At 41.2% G+C, this 13,501-nt stretch overlaps 1 protein-coding gene across 4 annotated transcripts in view; it reads left to right on the top strand.

Moving 5' to 3' along the window:
* Positions 1–13,501, top strand: part of osbpl8 (oxysterol binding protein-like 8) — a 120,145-nt gene that overhangs the window by 9,079 nt on the left and 97,565 nt on the right. Inside the window, exon 1 of one of the 4 annotated variants that reach the window (XM_050035770.1) lies at positions 7,604–7,622. The exons of the other annotated variants lie outside the window; for them this stretch is intronic. The gene's annotated coding sequence lies outside the window, so the exon portion shown is untranslated. Of the gene's footprint in view, positions 1–7,603; positions 7,623–13,501 lie in introns of those variants that run through there. 4 annotated transcript variants of the gene reach the window in all.

Below are 13,501 nucleotides of genomic sequence, written 5' to 3' on the forward strand. Positions count from 1 at the left end.
GAAACTAATAGTTACAAATACCATTAAATGTTTAATCAGTCACTTCAGGATGTTATGGAGCTTTGTTTGATTGTCGAGGCTAAAAATGATTGAAATTGTAACTGGCAATAAATTTTATTTTGCTTTTTTTTGACAACTACTCAAGCAAATGGAGTTACAAGTGTTGTACATGCTGTGCTTTCTGGTGTCCTTATTCACTCATTCAGATTTCAGAGTCCTGGTCACAGCCACAGCTCTTTGAGGGATGCACAATGCGTTGCCTTTTACCAGCCTGTTTGATACCGGGATGGTGATGTTTCATATCAGTATGAAAAAGTTAGTGCCCATGCTAACTTATGGTCAACAAAACGGCACCAGTTTTTAGCTTTTGACAGGAATACATTTCAGCCACTGTGTGCTGCACATCTCCCCCGTACTGCTGGCAGAAATCTGCAAAAATCACCACAGGTCCGGCTGGAATAATCCCCTCAGGCTAAGCTGTGGCCTGAGGGGAAAGAGACAGTGGCTATGACGCAAGCTCACATACTTGAGTTGCGTTATTCACACAGAATTTGCATTTGGGTGCCACATCTCTAAACTTGCATGCCTTCCCAAGTTAGGTTTCAAACCAGGCATACACTGTAAGACTTGAACACATTTTAAGACTTGATTTTAAGCCACTTGACTCATTTTTGAGTCAGACTTTCATCTTAGTCTGGCGTCTTTCCTGTGCAGTGTACAGGGGAGTGAAGACCGATCAATGGCAACCTGACGCATCATGGGGACAGAAAATATTCTTGCCCCTTTAATGTGTCCTCCTCATACAATGACAAATATGAGGGAGAGAAACATTGGCAAAAATGCATTATTGTGAATTGTACTGGTCTAACATTACAGACCTCAGCTAACAAACAAACTTCTACCTGCTTTGGACCTTTCAATCAAATCTTTACTGACAGTTGTCAATAGCCCAGATGTTTCTTTCTTACAGTGTCTGCACTCAGCTTCGACAATGGGAACACACAGTATGACACATAAATTGTGAGTTTTGGCTTTACATTGCATTTATTGGTATATTAGGAGTTGAAATTAAATAACAGGCTCCACTCATACAGTGAATGGCCAGATGATTTGGGCTGATCATGACAAAGCAGTGAGGAAGGAGGAAGCTAAATACCTAGATGGCATTTAGCTCTAGTGAAGTAAGTGTCTCCTCCATATCCCCAGTGTTACAAGCAGTCATAATGCAAAGGTCAGTGCCAGTGCTGTGAAAATCATACAGATTCCCCTGAAGTTCTAGGATAACAAATCACATGACCTTAAAGGCAGAAGTTAATAAATTGTTTTTGCATCTTAATGTCCATCTGAGACTTTTCCTTTAACCCTTTGACTGAACGCAATTCAAAACAAAACTTTTCTTTAAAGATGAGTTGCTTTCATAAGTTTGATTTGTATCTCGCTTATTTTCTTTTGGTGCTGTTCTTATCAACCTTTTAGCATTGTCTAAGAATTCCTTCAGCCTCTGTTCTATCATTGTTTAGATAAGTTATCTCTGTGGGCCCATCTCTTCACCTTGTGTTCAGGTTGTGCAGGCTTTACTGAGTCTCTGGGCAGGGATTTAGCTGATAATTGCTGTTATTTATGGAAAAGAATGCGTCTTTCTTCAACAAAGAGATTTTTAAACTTTGAAGTATTGGAGAATCAAGCCTTTGGCTGTGCTCTGTCCTCCATCACGCTTATAGAACTTGCACTAAGTGCGTGTCACATTGCAAAACTGACTCCACATAATAAGTCTTTGGTCTTAGTCTTCATTCTCATTAATCCAACTGAGGATGGCTTTTCATTGCAGTGGTGTAATCTCCTTACATGGTCATGACTTGTGCACCATCCAGTAAGGTCAGACTAGTTTCCCCAGTCTCTCATTAGAAAGCTCGTTTGCAGGCAGCGTTTTGTAAGATCTAGGAAAGTGCTGAGGGAAATAGTTTAGTTGGAATTTTGATGCCAGCCCCGGGAGAGATTTTGTCCAAAGCTTTTACTAGGAGAGGTGAAGCTAAATAGATTAAATAGAGAGAAATATTGAAGAGGTAATATATTATTATATTGGAGCCAGGGTAGTCAGAAATCTGTAAAAGACAAAAAGAAAAAAATTGCACCATTTGGAAATACACCCTCCTCCTGCAGCTTCCACCTCTCTGTCCTAAGCCCCTCCCATTAGGTGACCACTGGCATATGCATGTGCTTCATACAGTAACCCAGTGTTCCCAATACATTGATTTATTTCAGTGTAGAGATGCACACAGAGCATTCACTCAGCCCCTCCTTGCCTTGCTCTCTCTCTCTTTTTGTCAGACCACAAATGAGACAAGAACTTGCTAGCTAGCCACCCCACGGTCCCTCCGCCTTGCTCCCCACTGCTGTGGACTGCTCCCCACTGAGGAAAGCAGGCAGCAGCACAGGAGACAGACCTTCGGTAAGCAGCTTTAGTGCCTCAAATTCTGCCAATGCAAAACCCGCAATGCCGTGTGTAACAGTATACTGGTGGCCAGCAGCGGCTCTGGGCCTTACCTGTGTAACGGCAGCAACAGAAAGGTTGCTGATCTGTCAGGGAGTCAGGGTTGTCTGGTCCCCTGGAGCTAGGGTTTGCTCTGGCTGGATTCGGGTTTCTGAAGCCTTTGAATAGCGTTCCTTTACTGGACCTGCAACCCGCTCTCTTCCCCACGAGCTGGTCCATAGTGGCGGGGAGTGAGGTAGAGGACACACTGTGAGCCGAGGCTTTATTTAGCTAAATAAATGTGAACTTGAAGCCACAGCTGTGAGCCTTTGGCTCCAGTTAGCAGATAGCTAAACTAATAGCAATTTTTTTCATCTATCTCTGAAAAATGTTTTATTTCATTTATTGTCAGGCTCCTCTTAGACTCTCTCTTTGAGAAGTTCGTCTTCCTTTTTGGGTTGCTTTGCAGTGCAGACAGTTGTTGCCATTTCTGAAACAGCAACTTTCTCTGCAGGATTCTCCGCTACTGAATCAGGCTTTCACCATCTGAAGCGACGTGCACACGCATCTGCATTTGTAGAACAGCCAATAAAAACGCCTTCTCTTGGAGATGACCTGTGATTGGCCAGTGTCTCCTCTTAGGGGCTAGATGGGGGGCTGTATTTCTTATGTCTGATTATCTGCAGCTGTCTTAAATAAACCTAGTTGCTGCACCTGCTCACCAGCCTGTCTGCCACAGGCAAGCACATAGGCCAGTCCAGGCTGATGCTTCACCAGCAGCTTCAAGCTCCACACAACTGTGTAATTCAGTTTAATAGCATGCATCTATTTCTGGAGGGATAATGGGAGAGGGGGATAGAATGTTGATTTTTTTTATAGAGGAGATTACATTTAGGAGATGTCTCTCTATCTTTGTAAATTTCGAAAATGGCATTTGATTGATTTTTCAAGACTAGATTTGTATTGCAGTGTACAGGGGATTTTACAAAATGTTACTTTGCACGGTTGGTTGGAGTTTTGAAATATGTTTTTTTTTTTTTTTTTTTAGTGTTAGCCTGTTGTGGAAACCAGACTGTTCAGGTCATGGAGGTGGTCTGACTGAATTATGAAGGGCTCTGTTTGCTTAAAAAAAACAAAAAAACAACAACAACCCGTGATGCATTTAGGATGCTGTAAGGCAATTTGGATAAAAACATCCGTCCAATTTTTCTTCTGATTTGTCATTTAATTGAGTTCACTCACTCCATGTTTGATCAAGTGCTGCTTCTATAAGATGCCCATGCCAAAATAAGGTACTTTCTTATTGTGTGTGCATAGTTTGTGTAAGTGCTTTTGTTCTGACACGCCAACCTCAGCTCTGACCTGCCGATTCTTCCCTCAGGATCACACTCACAGCTGGGTGCTTTTGTCGGCAGTATGTTTCCCCTGCAGCTGGACCAATACATACACACACACCACACATAATAATACCGGAACACATACATCCTGCATGTAGCTCACGCACGCACGCACGCACGCACGCACGCACACACACACACACACACACACACACACACACACACACACACACACACACACACACGCACACGCACACGCATGGGCATCAGAGTCTGATAACACTTCTATGGCTACAGTGGTGCATCACAATAATGGCCGGTGTAGAAATAGGACATAAGGGAAAAGCTAGGTGAGGATTCATTTTAATTTTATGTGACACAAGATTGTGCTACCTGTGAGTTTATGATGAGCATCTTCCTGGTGGCCCACTGAGCCTGATCCACGAAACCAAGACTTTTGAAGACATCGCAGTGGGCTCTGATGACTTAAGGCCTTTGCAAACACAGCGAGACAACTGTGCTCTGAAATCCCTTATTTCCAGTGGTTTGTAGCACAACACAACTTTTTCTTTGCTGCTTTGAGCAAGGTGCGTGCGCAGCCACAGTGCGCAGCTTGCAGCACAGATCATGTTGTGTCTGAAAGGCCTTAATATTTTTCATCATCATTGTAGAAATGTTCCAGACTGATTGGAAAAATAAACCGTTAAATGATGACTTGTTAGATGTAGCCATATCTCATATAAATCTCTCCTCTGCTCTCTCATATCTCTTTCTACTCTAAACAAAGTCTGGACAAACTAATCATGCATGAAAGCATTTGAGAGTAAGCCTTGATCCATCTAAAGATGAAGATAAGGTAATGTAGACGATAACAATGTACTTACTGGCTTGTAAAATAAGCTATTATGCCTCCCAAAAGTCTGCTTGTGCATAATAAAAACCTTAAAATACTTAATACATAAAAATGTTAGTCATTATTCAGCAGGATACCAGTAGCACAGTGTTTACAAAGTGCTATGCAAAAAGGCATAAAATGAATACATAGAAAAATTAACACAAGAGAGATTAAAAACAATGAAAAACAGTACAATATTGAAAGAAAGATAATCTTTAAGTGTCCTTGAAGAAGTAATTTAAAAGATGTTAGTAAAAACTAAATCCTTGCAGTAGCTGCACTTTTTGCCCATTAAGATGCAGTGCTATCTGCCAAGGTTAGTTTTTCCTCTGCACCATTGTGATTTTGCTTATTTGTTAATGGCACTTTTTTTAGCAGGTCACAAGCTTGATTCTCTCCTGATGGGAAGAGTACTATCTGCGTTCTGGGTTTCCCTGAGGCAATTGGACAGCAGATGTCAACTATTTCATTAATTTTTATTTCAAATACTTAATCAGAGAAGCCCTACAAAATGATGTCTTGTGCCACACAAACAGCTGTTAGCACAGCCTTTAAAGGGACAATTCACCCCAAAATACAAATATTATCTTACTATCTTACGTGTGGTGCAATTTACCAGTCTAGATCGTTTTGGTTTGAGTTGCTGAGTGTTGGAGATATCGGCCATAGAGATGCCTGCTTTCTCTCCAGTATAATGGAACTAGATGGCACTTGGCTTGGGGTGTTCAAAGTAGGGGTGTAATGATATACCTATCTGGATTGATGTATTGATTCAGGGAACAGAGATCCAGTATTATTAAAGCAAAATGAAAACATTGATACATAGTGTCATCTTCAAGATACGCCTTTATTTTGAAGTTTCCATGGCACATCTATGTCACAAATTCCGACAAAGCACACCTTCTTCCTATAGATTTTCAATCATAGCTATCAGGCTAGTGCTAGACAGATAATGATAAGCAGCCAAGAAGAAAAACCCAATGACGATATTTACAGATACAGTCTTATCGATTGCAGTTAAATCAAATCAAAACCGTATTGTGGTAGGCTTTGTGATACCAGCAAATATTGTGTGGGTGTCCAAAGAATCAATATAATACTGTGTCATAATGAAACAAGCTCAAAGTGCCAATAAATACATTTGATAAACTCATCAGCAATGTCTCTTTAATGAAATCATGACCCAGCTACTTAAGATAATCTACAAACCTTGTTGTGAGCCGTTTCATGTTGGGACTATTTTCTTTCTACCGAACCACAACCCCCCTCCATATGTATTTTTGGTGCACCACAAGCCAAGTGCCAACTAGTTTTATTTTATTGGGGAGCAGGTAGACACCTCTATGGCTGATATATCCAGCACTTCACAACTTACACCAAAACAATCTAGATTGATAAGTAGCGCTCACTAACTTTTTGGCTCACCGGCCAAGGGGACTGGTAGATGAAAAAATCCACCGGCCAAGCATATTTTTGACCAGCCAAAATAATGAATTGCCTTTTTCTGTCACATAAACATTTATTTCAGTACTTTTCATTGAGATAATATAGTATTATGTTGAATACAAGCTTAAAGGAGAAGCCAGAGTGAAATTTGAAGCAAAATTAATTTAATATTATCAAGTTTTGAGCTCAAAATTCCATTTGCACTTTGTACTTCAAACATAACAGTAATTTACAGTAACATAGCAGGCTATGTGAAACTTGCTGCATTCATGGTCACGGATGTTCACCAGCTTCATTGTTTTGTTACCGATGACAAATGAGTTGTTACGTTTTTTTTCTTTAGCATATTACCGACATACATTACAGGCCATTACTGCACCCTCAGCATCGTAGTGTAGCCAGCCTCTTGAAACGCCGTTATCGCCGAACCTCCATTTCTCACAAAACTTTTTTTTCTGTAACGTTACAGCTTCAGCTTCGTCCTCGTCTGTGTTTTTTTGTTTTGTTGGTGGTTTACTTACACCTGGTAAATGTCGCCACATGATGCCCGGTGATAGCATGCTTGCTACTAACAGCAGATCATGGATCTAGGCGCGCGATATGCCTACGTGCGTGCGCGTCCTCCGAGTAGGCCTACAGGTTCCTTGATGCAGCGGGGAGCAATTTAAGTGTGACACAACAAACTGAGCGCCGGTCTGCTATTAGCCACCGTCAAATAGCTATATATATCATTTATTAGCTATTAGCCACCGTCAAATAGCTATATATATCATTTATTACGTGACTATTTTGGTACAAACATTCGCCCGCCAATGTGGCAGATAGCCTTCCGAGATTTGGTCGCCAAATGGAAAATCTACCCGCATTTGGCGCTTGGCGGGTGTTAATTTTCAGTCCTGGTAGCGCTTAAGTTAAAAGAAAAAAAATACGTAGTTTTGATTTTAGGGTGAACTGTCCCTTTAAGCTAGTCCGTTAAGGATGAATTCTTTACTAACATGCTGCCAGTAGTTTACCTCAGTTCCTGGGTCAGTGTTACCCTCATGAATTTTTTTCAGTAGCATTGTATGGGAGAATATCTCTGCAGATGAAACGGCAAATTTAACTGATTCTAACTTCTGAGAGGAATGATATCAATGTCCCATTTATTTCAGGTGTTTAAATGCTGACCGCCTGTGTGTGTGTGTGTGTGTGTGTGTTTGAGGACTATATTACATCGAGGTCACATCCAGCAGGGGATGCTTATATGAAAAGCGAAGTCCTGAGTCGCTGCACACACACACAGGGAGCTCTCACTGCTGCTCTGCCGCCGACACCGGCAGCCCTGCAGCACTAGCCTACATTTCAGAGGAGGAGGAAGAAAAATATGGTGATGTCATCTCGATGTCTCTCTCCCCTCCTCTCTCTCTCTCTGTCGTCCTCTCTCAGAGGCTGTGTGTGAATGTAATGGTGCTTTTTGCTACCCGAGCTGCATGAGGTAGGTCCTTCATTCACCTCCCTGTGCTCTCTTGCACATGTGCATGCTCCATCGGTCCGGCTGTCTCCATGCTTCCGTGTTTGTGTGGTAAAATTTACCTGCGCTTGATGTGGATAATGTAGTCTGTTATGTTCCTGTATGGATAATCTCACTCTTAAGGTTTTTTGGGTGTTTTAGCGCTGTGTGTGTGTGTGTGTAGGAAGGCTCTGTTCGGGTAACAGATGGTAATACATTGAGGTCACATCACACTCCGGTCTGATGATGTGTCCTGATACCGGGGTAGCCACTGAGAATTTGTCTGGTGGTGTCAGACTGCAGGTAGCTGTCGAAATCCCAGACTGAGATGAGAAGGTGAATCATATTCGTCCACCTACTGACAGTACTGATCATGTAGAGATGATGATTTCAATCCCGTCTTTCAGCTTGCCCTTTTCCCCCCCATGCACTCTTTTCTTAAAAGGTCATTTTCAGGTCACAGGAATATCAACCGCCGCTGTTACCTTTGCACTCTTTACTTCCATGTGATGTCCGTAAATCCTTTAAAATGTACAATAAGAATGATCTTTAAGCTGAATGTGCTGACATCTCAGCCTCACGTCTTTTCTCCCTTTCCTGTTATGCAAGAGGTATCACACACACACAAACCAACACACATTATTTAACTCGGGCTGTGTGCGTCATACACATTTTCACTGTGCAGCTCTGTAGTGGAGCTTTGGCTCTGTTCTCTCTGATTTCCCTCTGTCTCTGTGGAAGGGATTGTTTTGTGCCGTTCGTTATGAGCCAATAGACGTTTAAAAAGCCGAGCAGCCGCAGTGGTTCTCCTATAAAGGGATTGAACACTCCGAGGTCACCACAGTCTCCTTGACTCCACAGGAGTTCAGAGCTTTTCATCGTCCTCATCAACATTCCCATCCACATGCCGCTGTGATGGATCAGATAAATGGATGCTCGTGAGTGCTGAGTCACCTTGTTGCATTTAAAAGCGTAATACAGTTTGGTTTGCAAGGTGACACATTTGCTGCTGGTGCTATTAATTCTAAATCGGATTCAATTACATAATAATGGCCTTATCTGTATAGGTGCACCATTTGGCTGTGCTGGAGTGCTGCATGTTATGTAGTGGCAAGGGCATGGAAACAGGCTTTAATGGACTGCATGTGGCACATGAGACGACATGACATTGAATTTTTACCAGCTGATGATCTGTGGCCAGGAGTGTGTACTCTAGTATTGAGTATGAGCTGTACTAAAATGAAGTAGAAACGGGTAAATTCAGGTAGCGAAACATTATAAATACATTGAAAAACAAGTATGGTTATATTCTGTATCTCTCTTATTACCAACAATTCACACAAAAAGAACAAAACAATGAATTGATCCTACTAACATATATTGTTTGTGTATTCAGAGCCTGATATGTCTTATTCCTCTGTGATAGAACTCCACTGTTGTCCCCAAGTATTAAAAGCACATCTGTGAGCCACACTGTTGCAATCGGTCACATGTTCCTTTATTATCCTAAGCACACACTGTAGTTCATATAGCCTCAAGACCACACACAGCAAATATCCTGCTGCTGGAAATACTAGCTAGAGCACCAAATGTGTATTAGTCTGCGGCTGAAAACAGTCCAAGAAATGCACTTTTTAACACCCGTTAAATTGCCCAACTGTTTAGTGAAATTATTTTGTCTTTAAAAAATGGAAATATATATATATATATATATATATATATATATATATTAAGATATTTTTTGGTGGCTCTTTGCCTTTATTTGATAGGGCAGATATAGCGTGAAAGGGGTAGAGACAGGGGGGATGACATGCAGCAAAGGGCTGTGGTTTGGAATCGATCTCGCAGCTGCTGCAGCAAGGACACGGCCTTTGTACATGGGTTTTCTTCAGGTAGAACCATAGACTGTAAAAATAATGGATGTAGCTACCGTGACGTCATCCATTGGTTTGTGGACTTTTTGGAGCTGGAAGTGACCTTATTTGGATGAGAGGCAGGCACTGTGGAGGAGCAAGGGGTGGATCTGATTGGGATGCCGAGCGCCCCGCCCTTAAAAGTCACCCAGCGTGTCACCCAAAAGTAGCTATTTCTGCTGTTAAGTTAGGCATTTTAACATGGGGGTCTCTGGGGATTGACTGGCTTCTGGAGCCATCCTCTAGTGGCCATTGAAAGAACTGCCGTTTTTGGCACTTAGGTGTTGGCATCATTTTTCAACCCCAGAAGCTGCTGCTTGGTTGGAACCAGTAGGCTTGTGGCTGACAACTTAACATGCTGAGCAAGTTGGAAAGTATTGTAGGTCAGATTAACACATTGGGTTTGGTCATTTTTGTTGATAATAGGAAAAAGATAGAATCACACTAAACTGTTGCCTTTTAGGATGTTTGCAGCCTTTACGGTTATCATTCAGTTTCAACTTGGTCAGCTGTAAGTGTTGACGGAGGTAATATGTTCCCATAGGTAGATCAATAAAGACCTATATATTGGCCTATATAAGTTTATTGGAAACTATGGTGTCAGTGTATGTGTCAGCAGATAAGTAACATGAATTTGCAGTACAAAGTACATTTATTAAAAAAAAAGAAAAAGGCTTCCAGTCGTTATATCCTTCTCGGATTTTTTAAACTCCCAAATATTGGTTTTGGTAATGGCCTAAAAAATCTGCGCTGATTGCGCTCTGCATTTTGTACCTGGATTCAGTGATAGCAAACAGTACAAAAGATACATATATGGTCGCTGACGCACATGCCATTTTAGATTCTGAGATTAAGTGGATGAGGAATCATGCCCATCCAGCGCCAACTGGCACAGTGCAAGTCAGGTTTTGGAGGGCACCCATGTCTCTCACAGGGGGTGGGAGAGTAACAGTGTTTTAATAGAAAGTAGGGAAATAACCCAAAGACTGTTTTTCACATTTCCGGATGAGTCAGCCTGCTTTATATAGACTGTTTTTATACCATTTCCGCTTTATTACATGGGTATATGCACTCTGGCCAAACCTTCAGGATGTTTCCAGATGCTTTGATGTGGACAGAAATTATGTAAGGGCGTCTTGCATTTATGAGAACAGGATTTGTTCAGGGATGAGATTTAATCTGTGCTACAGGAATGGCTGCCAGATGATTTATTTGTGCAGTGCTGTTAGATCTGCAAGTCTATTATTTTTCTAAAGCACGGAATGATCTGTAATCGTTCCGTCCTGCAGTGTCTATATATTGAAAGTAATCCTACTCTCTGTGTTTGTGTCTGTGTATTCCTACATGTACAGTATCAGATTTCTGCAGATTTAGCACCGACATGAATTTTTTCTATCCTTGTCAGGGGGATGAAAAGTGATTCTTATTCTGGTGAAACACTGTTGGACTCTCTGTGGTCTAGCAAGGCAATCCTCTGCCTCTACTTACATGGTTGATTAATATTCCTCACTCCCTGACCTACATGGATTAATTCTGTTTAAAGATGTCTCCCCCTAAGCGCGGCACCAAACTGGGACAGGCAGAAGATTACATTGGACCAAGTGACTTGAATGTCCCCTCTAACCCTAACCCTAACCCATTTTTGAAAACATAGTTTGTCCATCAGCTCCTCATTCCTGACAAGCTGACATTTCTAGTACAGCCTAGTGTCTCTACAGGAAATTACATTTTGCTGGTTTGGGCAATTTTATCTCTAAAAAACTGATGCTGATCGAAGCACGCTTGTGGGGATTGGCTGCCAGCAGAACTATTTTAATAGTCAGTGCTTTCTAGATCTGGGTACGCAAAGGATCAAACACAGGTATTATTTCACTGGAGAAGTTTTGCTAACCCTTGGCCCTGGGTTATTTTGGTTGGCACCTTAAAGGAATGGAGTACAGATACGCAGCCTTACTAGTGATTCATGAAATATGATCTAGACCGTCTAATTTAAAGCTTGCTAATTAGCAATTGTTAGCCTGTTAACCTCAGATGCTGAGACTGAAAGTTAACGCCTGCCAACACCTGTTGACATTAGCATTTAGGTCAAAGCATGACAATGCCTAACTACAGCCTTACAGAGCTACTAGCATGACTGTAAATTCTTGTTAAGATAGTTCTCAGTTATTGGCCTTGAGGCAGGCTATATCTATGTGGTTTTTCCTGCCGTTCTTCTCCATAGCTGGTCACGTTCACACCCCAATACTTGTCAGTCATCTTGATAAGACTTGATAAAACTTAGCCTGAGGCTGAGGTATGTGGCATCTGTGGGGCCAGCACAGATGTTAAAGATGCAGACAGTCAGCAATTTATTCACAATGATATTCAATAAAGGTGTCTACAGATTCTTAATATGTCTTAAAATGTTTTACTTTCATATTATAAATAATGGGCCTTAAAAGTCACTAAATAGTCTTAAATTTGAATTTTTGAACCTAATTGCCATAAACATTTTATCTCATTTCATCTATCCATTTTTTTTTTTTTTGGTAAAAATGAGTTAACATCTTAAGTGTGAACAACATTTCTGATGTAAATTATCTTGAAAAGGTCTTAAAAAGTATTACATTTAAATTTCTGATACCTGAAGACACCCTGTTAATGAAGGGTGGGTGGTAGGAGCAACATTCACACAAATAAATGAAGTCAGCGTCAACACATGATCTTAAGAATCAAAATATTTTGATATATTTATGTTAGTTTTTCATAGGAATAAATGCATTTTGCTCATTTAAATGGAACGCAGTGTCCCTCAACTAACCACTGCTGTTTGAAGTAAAATGTACAACATCACAGCTTTTCTTTTCATCATTTTGAAAAAAGAAGCCTTTGCTGTTAGATTGTTGTTGGAGATTATCCTAAAAGCTTCATCATCACCTAGCAGCAGTAGAAGCAATAGACCTTGTTCAGAGTAATCAGAGTGGCTGGCAGTCACTTCAAGTAGTGGGGATGAAGGAGAGACTGAATCATCAGACAATAACATAGAAATGACAATTGTCTGTTGTGGTGTAGTGTTTGAATTTTACTACTGAAGTGGGGAAAATATCAGGGACTAACACGGGACACTGTTACAACACCATGCTTTGATTTTATCGCCTGGCGTGTTCGCACACCATATGTCTCACTTAACCAGTGGTAATCATTCTCCAAACACTCAGCAGTGACAGCAGTGATGGGCCTCTATAGATGTGCCTCTCTGGCTGTCAGAGAGCTGCCTCGCCTTTTGAGAGCCGACAGCAACATCACTACAATCAGCTTAGGGTCCTGAAATGATTGCTGTCCTTGCCTGCCCTTGAGCTGCTGAGCTCTATGGTTAATCTAAAAACAATCAAAGTCAGAGTATTTCACTGTTGTAGATTCAAAACAATAATGACAGACAATCCAAATATTTCCTGGTGCTCATTTTTTTCCCCATTTTCTGCATTCTCTGTGTTATGTTTTCATAAAACATTCTACTTTTAAAGACAAACTTAAATGCGTCATATTTTCTGGTGTTTGGAATATTTGGCTGAGTATGGTTTATAACGTGTAGCCCATATTTACACCATAATTATAAGTGTAATTGAACCATAACTGCTCTGAAAGCCAATCAACAACATACAACAGCTAAGCAGTACCCAGCATCAAGACCCAGAGGGACATGACTTTTATAACCTTTGAGGGAGTTTAGTTGTACTTAAAGCAACTCTTACCTTTCTTGCATTTCACACAGCACTTAGAAAAAATTTGAATATCCACAACTCCCGCCTCCCTCCAAAGTCCCATCCTCCTCCTCCTGCAACTCCACCTCCCTCCATTACGTCCTCATTATAGACGTAGCCGTTGGCAAGGTAACGTTAGATACACGGAAGAGGAGAGCGAGTGTAATGTTACAACAAAGACAGTCAAACGCAACCCCGGAGTTTTAAAACT

Source organism: Epinephelus moara, chromosome 23 (assembly GCF_006386435.1).
Source record: "Epinephelus moara isolate mb chromosome 23, YSFRI_EMoa_1.0, whole genome shotgun sequence".
Classification (NCBI taxonomy): Eukaryota; Metazoa; Chordata; class Actinopteri; order Perciformes; family Serranidae; genus Epinephelus; species Epinephelus moara.